This window comes from Labrus mixtus, unplaced genomic scaffold, assembly GCF_963584025.1.
Source record: "Labrus mixtus unplaced genomic scaffold, fLabMix1.1 SCAFFOLD_139, whole genome shotgun sequence".
NCBI classification, from domain to species: Eukaryota; Metazoa; Chordata; class Actinopteri; order Labriformes; family Labridae; genus Labrus; species Labrus mixtus.
This window is the reverse complement of record NW_026870253.1, coordinates 12,501-17,500: the sequence shown is the minus strand read 5'-3', so window position 1 is coordinate 17,500 and position 5,000 is coordinate 12,501. Positions and strand designations below refer to the sequence as shown.

General features: G+C 45.7%; 1 protein-coding gene across 1 annotated transcript in view; it reads right to left on the bottom strand.

Annotated features, from left to right (window-relative positions):
• The window catches only part of LOC132967180 (contactin-associated protein-like 5), a gene marked incomplete at its 5' end in the record, with an annotated part of 35,205 nt that overhangs the window by 22,756 nt on the left and 7,449 nt on the right, over window positions 1-5,000 (bottom strand). The gene's annotated exons all lie outside the window — the stretch shown is intronic.

Below are 5,000 nucleotides of genomic sequence, written 5' to 3'. Positions count from 1 at the left end.
TGTGTGTCTGTGTGTGTGTGTGTGTGTGTGTGTTGTAAAGCATGTTGATAGAAGCCAGTCAGCCTGTGTGTGTGTGTGTGTGTGTGTGTGTGTGTGTGTGTGTGTGTGTGTGTGTGTGTTGTAAAGCATGTTAATAGAAGCCAGTCAGCCTGTGTGTGTGTGTGTGTGTGTGTGTGTGTGTGTGTGTTGTAAAGCATGTTGATAGAAGCCAGTCAGCCAGTGTGTGTGTGTGTGTGTGTGTGTGTGTGTGTGTGTGTGTGTGTGTGTGTGTGTGTGTGTGTGTTGTAAAGCATGTTGATAGAAGCCAGTCAGCCTGTGTGTGTGTGTGTGTGTGTGTGTGTGTGTGTGTGTGTGTGTGTGTGTTGTAAAGCATGTTGATAGAAGCCAGTCAGCCTGTGTGTGTGTGTGTGTGTGTGTGTGTGTGTGTGTTGTAAAGCATGTTGATAGAAGCCAGTCAGCCAGTGTGTGTGTGTGTGTGTGTGTGTGTGTGTGTGTGTGTGTGTGTGTGTGTGTTGTAAAGCATGTTGATAGAAGCCAGCCAGTCAGCCTGTGTGTGTGTGTGTGTGTGTGTGTGTGTGTGTGTTGTAAAGCATGTTGATAGAAGCCAGTCAGCCAGTGTGTGTGTGTGTGTGTGTGTGTGTGTGTGTGTGTGTGTGTGTGTTGTAAAGCATGTTGATAGAAGCCAGTCAGCCAGTGTGTGTGTGTGTGTGTGTGCGTGTGTGTGTGTGTGTGTGTGTGTGTGTGTTGTAAAGCATGTTGATAGAAGCCAGTCAGCCAGTGTGTGTGTGTGTGTGTGTGTGTGTGTCTGTGTGTGTTGTAAAGCATGTTGATAGAAGCCAGTCAGCCTGTGTGTGTGTGTGTGTGTGTGTGTGTGTGTGTGTGTGTGTGTGTGTGTGTGTGAGTGTGTGTTGTAAAGCATGTTGATAGAAGCCAGTCAGCCAGTGTGTGTGTGTGTGTGTGTGCGTGTGTGTGTGTGTGTGTGTGTGTGTGTGTGTGTGTGTGTGTGTGTGTGTGTTGTAAAGCATGTTGATAGAAGCCAGTCAGCCTGTGTGTGTGTGTGTGTGTGTGTGTGTGTGTGTGTGTGTGTGTGTGTGTGTGTGTGTGTGTTGTAAAGCATGTTGATAGAAGCCAGTCAGCCAGTGTGTGTGTGTGTGTGTGTGTGTGTGTCTGTGTGTGTGTGTGTGTGTGTGTGTGTGTGTGTGTGTGTTGTAAAGCATGTTGATAGAAGCCAGTCAGCCAGTGTGTGTGTGTGTGTGTGTGTGTGTGTGTGTGTGTTGTAAAGCATGTTGATAGAAGCCAGTCAGCCAGTGTGTGTGTGTGTGTGTGTGTGTGTGTGTGTGTGTGTGTGTGTGTGTGTGTTGTAAAGCATGTTGATAGAAGCCAGTCAGCCAGTGTGTGTGTGTGTGTGTGTGTGTGTGTGTGTGTGTGTGTGTGTGTGTGTGTTGTAAAGCATGTTGATAGAAGCCAGTCAGCCAGTGTGTGTGTGTGTGTGTGTTGTAAAGCATGTTGATAGAAGCCAGTCAGCCAGTGTGTGTGTGTGTGTGTGTGTGTGTGTGTGTGTGTGTGTGTGTGTGTGTGTGTGTGTGTGTGTGTTGTAAAGCATGTTGATAGAAGCCAGTCAGACGTATTAAAGAAACCTCTATGCTGTTGCTCTGTGTTTGTAAAATGTACCGCCGTGCTGTCACTGAAAGCTAACGATCAGGACTCTCTGAGAAACTTCACACGGCAGTTTTTTTTACCAGCAGAGAGAAACGACTTGAGGGCGTCCCAGAACATCAACCTGCACCCGGGGTTAATAGCATGAAAGGCAGCCGCTCGCTCTGTTTGCACGCTGCTGAACAGCGGGGGGGCTGGGAGCACACAGACCCCTTCCTGAGACAAACTAAGTGCAATAACATCTGTACGTACGGCCCCATGCTGGTCGAGCAGGACCTTCATCACACGCTGCACACGGACACAGAAAAGGCTGCGATGAAAAGCAGAGAATCTCTTTGTGTGCAGCAGAAGATTTAACGGAAAATAACACCTAACCCGAACTCAGAGAAATATAATCCTGATCATTATAACTTTATTTATACAGCACGGGTTAACAGACGTCTTTAACCCGACCAGCACCAGAGCCACCAGCAGAACCATCACAACAGAACCCAAACAACCCAATCTCCAATGAGGAGCTCTGTCTTCTTAAGAGGGGCGGTTTTTGGGTTCAATTCAGAACAAAGTCAGTAAAGGTCCAATAATCAGATGTTCCTGAGGCATGTTCAGAGGGATTTTAACCTCCTCGATGTGGTGTGGGGAGAACACAGAGGACGGCCAAGCACGCGCTCTGTGGATCGAACAACGGCCAATCAGGAAGCAGGCTGACTGACGCAGGAAGCACAACAAAGATCACCATGGCGACGACAGTAAAACACGAAGCTGGATGGACGTCAGAAATGGTTTTTGTACACAGGCTGCTAACAGCTAGCCATGTTTAGCTCGTCCATCATGTTTGTCTACTCTTAAGTGCCGCTTGACGGCATGAGATTGGCGAGTTGTGAGCGTGGAGACTCAGTGAATTAATCCGTTAGCGTGAGGCATGCTGAGTCCGTCGTCTCGTTGCTCGCCACACACGATAAGAACTGAGAACTCTGAGTTTTTTATGAATCACACTCGAGCTGCTCAGAGTTTATTTTACTTATTTATCTCCTCCAGCTTTAATTCAGTAAACACTGACGTTCTGATTTCATCTTTTATTTCTGTGTTCACAAAAAGGCTGAAGCTTCGTCTCTAACGACACACTGATCTTTGTTTTTCAGAGCGATGAGACGTAAAGATGACATCTTTTTACATTCTCACAGAAACAATTAAATATAATAATCACTCCTTCTGAGGATGACAGAAGATTACTGCTTCCATTAGTCGCTGCGTCCCTCTGATGAATTATTCCTCAAAGTAAATGAAGCGTTAAGGCCTCAAACTGAGTCGACATGAAAGAGGACGCTCTTTTTTTTTTAATGCTATCTGTGTCCCCTCCGGACGCCGGCTGTGTTATTACAGAGACATGTTGAAATTTCAGAGCGGGGAGGAGAGCTTCAGAGCCGCAGCTTTAATGCACTCCAGCTTACCGTGCAGATTTGATTTCTTTATCAAGCCGAGGACGAGAGTCAGCTCTCTGTGGAGAGTGAAGCTCCGACTCAGACTGAACATCTGTGACCTCGAACACCTGACGAAGGGCTGACAGTAAACTGTGGATTCACAAACTGACTCCCACGGTGCCTTAGACTTCAACAATCAGGAGAACAACATCTCTGGAAGTTCTGTCAGCATATGAGCGACTGGACTGGTGAGAAGACGTGCAATGACCACGCACACACAGAGAGAGACGGCGTGCATGCAAGAGCTCAACACATCGGCAGGAGCGAGACGAGAGCGAGACATTGAAGACTTTGTGGCAGAATGAGCGGAGTCAGTGACACAACGTCTGTTTCAGGTGAAGCTTTTTAAACGGTGAGGAGCGACGCCAGGACACGAGGGCGGCGTCCGTTCAGCTGACTAAATGTGGTTACACATGTTGAACACATTCCTCAAAGTCGTCACGAGTGTTTACCTGAGTTCATTCGTAGTAAAAGATGGCGCTCACGTGGAGAACAGCTCGTTCGTTATGTGTGCAAGAGAATAACAGAAGTACAGCTGCAGGCTGCGGGGCACAGACGGCGCCATGACCTCAGACGGCGCCATGACCTCAGACGTCCTGAAGTCAGCACGAAATGGAGCACGCTGGCGTTGTTTTATAGACGTTGTGTGTTGTAATAGTTGTGATTATAATAGTTATTTGTTTGATTAACTTCATTGATTTTGGATTGATGTTGTTTTGTTTAAATAAATTCTGTTATAATTTAAGAGAGCAGTTGTTTGTGATTACTGGTTGTATTTACATTGTGATATAAGTTGGGTGCGAAGGCTTTGTGTGCGGATTTCACGCCTTCAATTTATTAAACATAGTTATTAATTATTAATAATATTAGTAATTAAATAACTAATTTGAGACTGATTTGAGTGATATTTTGGTTATTTTTCCCTGATTTCAGGGTGGTGCCCCCAGAGTTGATTAAACATAGTTTAATAAGATATTTATTTATATTATTAATAATTAAATATAATTATTAATAATATAACCAAAGTTGACTTGATAAAACCCCAACAAATGGTGCCCCGTGTGAGGCAAAGAAATAACTGATTCCCTAATGAACTGCACCAAACATTTCTCCTCAATCCCAGACACATGGACTGTCTAGCCCGTGGGTAGCCCCAAAGATCGTGACCTGCAACCCCACGAAGGGGGGATGTTGGGATATCCATGCGTTGAAAGAAAGGTCTGGTCTGTAGCCACAGAAGCCTGAGCACGAGTACTTAAATGACTCTTACTCCCAGCATGCCCTGCCCTGCAGAAACACTCCCAGCATGTGCTCTTCAACATCAAACACATAGGTGTTAAGTGAAGGGTCGATAAAAGCAGCCGCCTCTCATTGTTCGATCTCTTCATGTGTGGTCTCCCTACACCAGAGGATACGTCTCTTCACAAGGTTCCAGCTTCACCTGGCCTACCTCCAAGGTCTGTTTTAGGAGTTTTGGCGCAATAAGTAACTATCTGGTTCGAGCACAGAGAGATTATTTCCTATTATTCTCGTCAACGTTGTTGAACGCAACTGGACAGGAGTGCTACAGACAGCCACTGTTACCTGAAGAAGAATACACCAAGGAAAATCTCCTCCTGCCACCAGAAAGACAACAGAGCATTGCTCTTGTCTCAAATCTGACTCCTGCTGCCGTCTCTTTTCATCTGCCATGGAAACCTGCCTGAATCTGTTGATTCAACAGGTTGAAGACCAACCGAACCTTGAAACAGTCATCAGAAAAGTGATTCCAAGTAAGGCTTTAGTCTGGGCACAGAATAGTTTAGGAAGGTTTATTTTATAACAATTGATAATTGTGCTTTATTGTTGACTGAACGTCACATT